Source organism: Pogona vitticeps, chromosome 2 (assembly GCF_051106095.1).
Source record: "Pogona vitticeps strain Pit_001003342236 chromosome 2, PviZW2.1, whole genome shotgun sequence".
NCBI classification, from domain to species: domain Eukaryota; kingdom Metazoa; phylum Chordata; class Lepidosauria; order Squamata; family Agamidae; genus Pogona; species Pogona vitticeps.
The window spans coordinates 64,229,912-64,238,160 of NC_135784.1; positions in this window are offsets into that span (position 1 = coordinate 64,229,912).

An 8,249-nucleotide genomic window follows, 5' to 3' on the forward strand; every position below is an offset into this window, starting at 1 on the left:
AGATCTATGACTGTGAACCAATCTTTTTTTAAAAAAAATTTTTTTGAGGAGGTAACCATGCGAAAGTTGGTGGTGATGATATGTTGGTTGAGCAATCTGAGGTCTAAGATGGGACGAAGACAGCTGTCCTTTTTGGGGACAGTAAAATAATGATAGAAAAAACCTCTGTTGTCTTGTTGTATTGGTTCTATGGCATCTTTAAGAAGTAAATTTTCTATTCTTGTAGGATTTGAGACGGTGGTGTCATAACATGTGACAACAGAGGGAGGTGGTGGAAATGAATGTGGTATCCCCTTTGGACGATGGACAGGACCCAGGCATCGGTAGTGATGGATTTCCGATGGTAAGTGTTTCCAGAGAGTGGGGGGAGTGTTGATTAGCGATCTCAGTTGGGAAGGCGTCAAATATTATGTTTTGGTTTGCGATCATTACGCCTAGTGATAGGTTGCTGGTGGGGCTTGGTTTTGTATTGTTGTTTGAAATAAGGCGTGTAGGGTTGCTGACGTTGGGGTTCCTCTTGGAACCTCTGGTAAGAATTGTAGGGTTGTCTCCAATGGTTACGTTGAGGGCACTGGTGATGAGAAGGATAGACTCCCCACTGTTTAGCAGCTGAGTTTCTTTTGGGCAATTTCTAAAATATTGTCTGTTTCGGCTCTGTCAAAGGGGAGGTCTTCAATGCGTGCCCGGGTATCTTTGGCAAGGCCAGCTGTTCTTAGCCAAGAAAAATGTCTTAGCACTACCAAGGTAGCCATGGATTTGGCCGTTGCATCTACAGTGTCTCTAACTGAAAACATCTCTTGTTTAGCAACAAAGAGGCCTTCTTGTTGAAAGGTCTGAGTGAGTACCTTTTTGTCTTCTGGTAGGGAATCAACAAGGCGGCCATATTATCTCAAAGGAATCGCTGATACACTCCCATGTCTCCTTGAGTTTGCCATTTGCATGGTGAAAGTCGCAGAGGAGTATAGCTATCTGCCCATAGAGTCAATCCTCCTGCTGTCTTTATTAGGGGGAATAAAGGCTTGATGATGTCGAGACCAAGATTGTGAGGCCTCTATAAATATTTAATTCAGAGCTGGTTGTTTTGGAAGAAAAAGCACCCCAGGGTCATGTACTCAGTATAGGTTATCAATTCGCTTCACTACCGAATGAGAGGAAGCTGGCTCTCTCCTTTTTTGAATACAGTGAGTTGAGCTGAGATGTCCAGCGCTCCATCCTGCCCGGTGATACTTGACTCCTTTCAGCCTGTCACGCCTGACTCTGTGGCCAGGGCGATTGATCGCTGCCGTGCCACCACCTCCTCTTTGGACCCTTGCCCGGCCTGGCTAATCAAAGCAGCCAGGCCTTTAACAACGGAATGGGCCACGGTAATAATTAATGGGTCTCTCCTTAAGGGCAGATTTCCATCTGCCCCCAAGGAGACACTCATTAGGCCCATCAGGAAGAAACCTAGTTTGGCGGCGGATGAAATTGGCAATTATAGACCCGTCGCCAACGTTTCTTTCTTAAGCAAGGTGGTCGAGAGTGTGGTGGCTGACCAGCTTCAAGCGCTCCTGCATGAAACGGATGCCCTGGATCCATTTCAGTCGGGCTTCAGGCCGCGCCATGGTACAGAAACGGCATTGGTTGCCCTGTGTGATGACCTACTGAGGGAGGCCGACAGGGGCAAAGTGTCTCTGCTGGTCCTCCTCGACATCTCAGCGGCCTTTGAAATCATTGACCATGGTATCCTCCTGGGGAGGCTCTCCAAGTTGGGAATAGGTGGCCTGGCATTGGCCTGGCTCCGTTCCTTCTTGGAGGACCATCCCCAGAGAGTGCAGCTTGGGGAGAGTGTCTCGGCCCCGTGGAGCCCCAATTGTGGGGTTCCACAGGGGTCAATTATCTTCCCAATGCTGTTTAACATCTACATGAAGCCGCTGGGTGGGGTCATCAGGGGGTGTGGAGCCTTGTGTCCTCAGTATGCGGATGACACTCAGCTCTACATCTCCTTTTTGCCAACCACAGGAGATGCCGTTCTGTGCCTTCAGCGCTGCCTGGAGGCCGTACTGAAATGGATGCAGGAGAACGGGCTGAGGCTGAACAAGGACAAGACGGAGGTACTGAGGGTGCCCCCCCCCACAGTTGGGGATTTGGGAAACTCCCTCTCTTTTGGGGGAGTGACTCTGCCTGCCAGGGATGGGGTCCGCAGCTTGGGGATCCATCTGGACCCGGCGCTCACCATGGAATCACAGGTGGCGTCGGTGGTCCGCACCACCTTTTTTCATCTCAGGCGGATAGCGCAGCTGCGGCCCTACCTTGATGTGGGGACACTCACCACCTTGGTACATGCGCTCGTAATCTCAAGATTAGACCACTGTAATGCGCTCTACGTGGGGCTTCCTTTGAGGCTGCTGTGGAAACTACAGTTGGTGCAGAATGCGGCGGCCAGATTACTCAGCGGAGTGAAAAAATTCCAACATATTTCACCCACTCTGGCCACATTGCATTGGCTGCCCATCCATTTCCGCATCGACTTCAAAGTGCTGATGCTCACGTATAAAGCCCTAAATGGTTTAGGGCCTCGTTATCTGGTGGAACGCCTACTCCCACCAAGATCTACCCGTGTCACTCGTGCGAGCCAGGAGGTGAGGCTGAGGAGCCTAATGCCGAGGGAGGCCCGGAAGGAAAAGACAAGAAATTGGACCTTCTTGGCGGTGGCTCTTCACCTCAGGAACAATCTACCTCCTGGGATTTGTGGGGCTCCATCACTGGGTATCTTCAAGAATCAACTGAAGACATGGATGTTCCGGCAGGCCTTCCCGCCAAACAATTCCTGACGCTCCTTTCCTTCCCCTCTTCTCTGGTTTTCTATCTCTGTAAGGTTTTTATTAGGTATTTATGCCGCCTTATATATGTTTTCTTTTATTATTTTCTCTTGTTAACCGCCTAGAGTGGTCCTGAGTTGACTAGATAGGCGGGATATAAAATAAATAAATAAATAAATAAACAAACAAACAAACAAACAAACAAACAAACAAACAAACAAATTAGTCCAACACCGCTGAGCGGTGCTGAGTAGGGATGGCAGCGTAGAAATATGAACCGGGATAGTTGTGTCCTTCGAGATGGGATCATAGAGGTGATTCACTGGTTCAGTTGTTGGGTGGTGGATCTGAAGATCCAAAGACTTGGCCATGTGGATCATGACTTGTGCGTATGTTTGAAAATCTTCTGCTAGGAATGGGGGTTGACATCAGCAAGATCAGACTCTGGTGAAGTAAATAATATGGATGGAGTCTGTGGTCTAGATCTCTGATCTGAAATTTCGGAGTCAGGCCTGGAGTCAACAGTGTGTCGATTGATGTTGGTGTTGAGGGGTTGTGGACCATAGTAATACCGTTGACAATCTGACACTGGGGAAGGCGGCATGTCCATGGACATCTGTCAACATTGACGATTGTCAACTGGTATTGATGTTGATGCAGCATCCATGGACAGAGGTGGATATTCAGGGGCTTCGGTATTGAAGTCAACATCCTGGTAGTGACAGACTGTGGGTCTTAGACACCTGAATTCGAGGATTGACAACTGAAGAAGAGTGTGTTGTCGATAATGGAACCAGTATCTCGATGATGGTGAAGGGGAGGTTGCTGCCGAGTTGGTGGACGTGTCGCAGGGTGGTTGAATACATCAAGACCGGGGATACAGATGGAGAGGAGTGGTCTCCATCATCTTGAGGAGCCGGAAAATATTGGCTGACAGGAGCTGCAAATGCTTTGCGAGTAGAAGCGTGACGCTCGACTGTCCTGGACTTTTTAGGTATTGGGTAGTAAGTCGTTTGATTACCATGTGGATCTTTGTGGTGAGATCGCTTTGACACCGAGAGCTGTCGAGATCGAGACCTCTGATGCATTAGTGCTGAGGAACCTAATGTATGACTAACTACACTCCCCTCCACGAGCATGGGAGGGCATCCCCCGCGCATGGAGCCTGCACCCCCCAACTGATCCGTGGTCCCAAAAAGGTTGGGGACCGCCGCCTTAGAGGTTTTGTATGTCGAAGAAGCATTGGAATGTGATGGTGTGGCTGAAGGATGTTGTTTAGAGGGTTCGTCAATGGCTTTCTCCATGGCCTTAGCTTGGCAAGCGGTCTTACAAGGAGGCTGAGCCATGATTTTGGTAGGTTGTAATGACCATTCCCAAAGACGGAGTTTGAGTCTGGAGAGACGGGTGTGAAGGACTCCTCATTTAAAGTTTTTGCAATGGGAGCAAGAGGTTTGATGCGCCTAGCCCAAACAAAAAAGGCACTCAGCGTGGCTGTCCAAAAGCAGTATTTTATTGTCACAAACCACACAGTGCTTAAACGGGCCCAAAGGGGCCATGAAGTAACGGAATGATTAGTAAAAGAAAAAAATATGTTGATTATAAAAACATGGAGGTTTGATGGCTGGAGGCTGCAGCACACGGAAAGAACAATAAAACAGTTTGTAATCAAGATACAGTGGTGCCTCACCTAACGAGCGCCCCGTTTAACAACAAATCTGCATAGCGATATGGATTTTGCTTACCGATTTTCGCATTGCGATGTTTTTTTAAACAGCTGATCGGTGGATCCAAAATGGCCGCCGGATTAAAAAAATGGCTGCCTGCAGCGTTTTCACGCCCTTTACTCGCTTACGGGGCAGCGAAAATGGTGGCCGTATGGAGGATCTTCGCATAACGGTGAGTTTTTCCCCCATAGGGGGAGTGTTTTAAGTGTTTTAATGCGTTCCTATGGGGTTTTTTTGCCCCGCATAGCAACGAATCCAGATAGCGATGATTTTTTTGGATCAAGAGTACAACTCCCTTTCACTTTTATCTCACAGAAGAGGTACGAGGCTTTCAACGTGGTGGTTGAAAGAAACTGAACGGAGAGTCATGGTGCCAAGATATTTATATGGAGGAGGAGGGGTCTATTCTAATGTGTTTTTTGCTACCGCAGAAGCTCTGAATCTTCTGACGTGGTTCTGCACAAGTGCAGATCAGCTACAGTGTGATTCACAGAGGCCATGAAGAAGAACAGCATGTTTTACGTAGAATGACAACTACTTCTGAAACTATCTAAACAACCATGCAATAGGGCTGTCACATGGTTGTTTAAATCAACTGAACAGCGTGTGATTGTTATAGATCCGTATATTTCTTTTGAACCTTCATTATGCAGAATTAAGAACTTCCCTAGATGAACTTGAATCCTCTGATAAGTAAGCTTTGGGAAGTTCATAAAACCAATTGCCTATTGTAGTGAACCACCCCCCTCAAAAAACTCTCCTTTTATATATCTGTTTATAGTGAGGAGATTCCTAGATGCAACTTCTATGGGCCAGCACATGCTGTTCAGAAGACCTTTACCATCTAACAAAATTTTAAAAAAATAGGGCTCAAGTGGTTTGGGGGGTAGCAGGGCACTTTCTTCCTGTAACTCTTTGTCTGCAGAGGTGGGACTTCCAGGTTTTTGGACTCTTTTTTCCAGAATTTGCCCAGTTCTTCAAGCAGAATTCTCAGAGGAAGCCCCAAATAGAGGCTGATAGAGGTTTCCCTACTTCCATTGCCGTTTGCATTTTTCTCCTTTGAAAAAACAAACATTTGCCCCTGACGATCCCTGGGAGGCTTCATGTGGTGGTGGTAGGAGGTTCTGTTGGAAGTCTATTTCTACAGGGACATCAAGACCACCTCACCCACAAAGCTTTGCAACTTTCAGAGACAGATTCACTATTTTTCAAAGGAGTACTTTTTGTTGTTTTCATTTAGTTGTCAAGTCATTTCCGACTCTTCGTGACGCCATGGACCAGAGCATGCCAGGCCCTCCTACGAGGACAGAAATCAAAATAGGGGAAAAAATCAGCATGAGTCTGCTTTTTGGGCTCATACTCTGGGTGAATTCTGAGAATGGGAGCTGAAAGAAATCCAAACACCCTATCCCATTCGCCTGTCTCCCATCAAAATAATGTTTTATAGTAGGGATGGGGAACTGTAGCCCTCTATTTTTGGACTGCAGCTCTCAATCCTTAACCACTTCAATTACCAACAATCTCCCCCTGCTGGTGATATCATCACTAATTATGCCAGGAAGATTTCAGAGACAATTCTGACTGTATCGATTAGGACAGACCTAGCATACTTAGACATTTGCTGTTTCAAAAACTGCTACTCGATAGAGCTGGGCAGATTTGCATTTTGGACTACAAATCCCAGAATTCCCCAAGTTGTAGTCCTGACACAAACATTTGCATGCTGCTGCTATATTTAGTAGCAGCATGCAAATGTTTGTGTCAGGACTACAACTAAATTTGGTCCTCATGAGAAGACTCCCTGAAAAAGACCCTGATGTTGGGAAAGTGTGAAGGCAAGAGGACAAGGGGACAACAGAGGATGAGATGGATGGACAGTGTCATTGAAGCAACCAACATGAATTTGACCAAGCCCCAGGAGGCAGTGGAAGACAGGAGGGCCCGGCATGCTCTGGTCCATGGAGTCATGAAGAGTCGGACACGACTAAACGACTAAACAACAAAAACTGTATTTGGTAACTCTTGAGTTTTACATGGGTAAGCCCTAGGGAAAGAAAAGCATCTTGGGAGCAGTAAAATGGTCTCTTTACCATTCCACCTCTGCCTAGCTCACTGCCGTGCATGTATGGGCATATAATACATTCATCCACTGATCTACAAAGATTGATGTTACAATGGTATATGCTACAGGAAAAAAGGATTAAGGCAAAATACATCTATAAACCAAGAAGGGTTTATTAGCCCAAGATGTTTCAGACAATATTAAGTCTGCTTTTAGATCTCCAGCAGCAGAGTCAACAAGCCACAGCTTGCAACAATGGTCTGGGTGCAAATTACAGCAAGAACATTTAACAGTTTCAAACTTGTCTAGTATGCTGTGAGTTGAGACACTGTGACTGTCAGGACTCCAGATTAGGCACAAATGATTTACTAGATTAGTATGAAGTCCTATGACTAACTACTGAAAGCTACTCCTAAACATACCTGTCAGGGCAGCATCCAGACATGAAACAGAATTTCATGGAGATGCAACCCCAAATAAAAACTTAACAGTGCCTGCAGTGCAGGAGCTTAACATGATACATGAGTGCCCCCTTGTGGGTATTCTTTGCCACATTCAATGTAAACAATACAGTACAGTGGTGCCCTGCATAGCGATGATAATCTGTTCCAAAAAAATCGTCACTATATGGAATCATCACTATGGAGGACAAAAAAGCCCATAGGAACGCATTGAAACCCCTTAAATGTGTTCCTATGGGCAAAAAACTCACCTTAAAGAGAAAATCCTCCATGCGGCTGCCATTTTCGCTGCCCGATATGTGAGGAAAGGGCGCAAAAACACTGCGGGCGGCCATTTTTTCCTGGGGGCCATTTTGGAACCGCTGATCAGCTGTTTTTTAAACATCGTTATGCAATAATCAATAAGCGAAACGCTTACTGATCATCGCAAAGCGATTTTTAGCCATTGAAAACATTGTTATGCAATCGCTTTTAGGATCGCAAAAACCTCATCGCTATGCGGATTCCTCGTTAAACGAATCGCTCGTTATGCGGGGCACCACTGTATATGACAAAGCAAGCTTGGCTTCTAACTTGGTGAGAATTCTATTGGATATGCCTGTGTAACTGCACTGGTGAAGTGCCACTAACAAGTCACTGCTTGTATTCCTCACCGTAGACCAGAAATGCGAGTTGGTGCATGATGGTGCATGATAAAAGTAGCAACTCAGTTATGGCAATTCACTGCTCCAATTTATGCCACTGTACTCACACACTGTACATACACTCTAGCCGCCTAGAGTGGTCGCAATGACCAGATAGGCGGGATATAAATTAAATAAATAAATAAATACATACATACATACCAGCAAAACTACATTTAGGCCACGCAGACTGAATTCACACCATCTGATTCACATAGTAAATGTGAATAAGGCTCCTTAACAGGTGGGTATGCACTCAGTTTAAACAAACCAGCAATATGAAGCTTGTTTGTTTAATCCAATATACGTAATATCCTAAGGTCAGGAATTTTATTTTTACAAACTGCTACCCAATAGTATCTGTCTGGACTGCTTGGAGTGGTATGGAGTGGAATTTAACTATCCACTCAACCTCACCCTTCTAGTGTCATTGTATTATTTCAGGGCAGTTTAGATGCGTAACATACATTCAAAAAGGTGTCCTTAGACATTAAGTTTGTTGTGGCCACACATGCTGC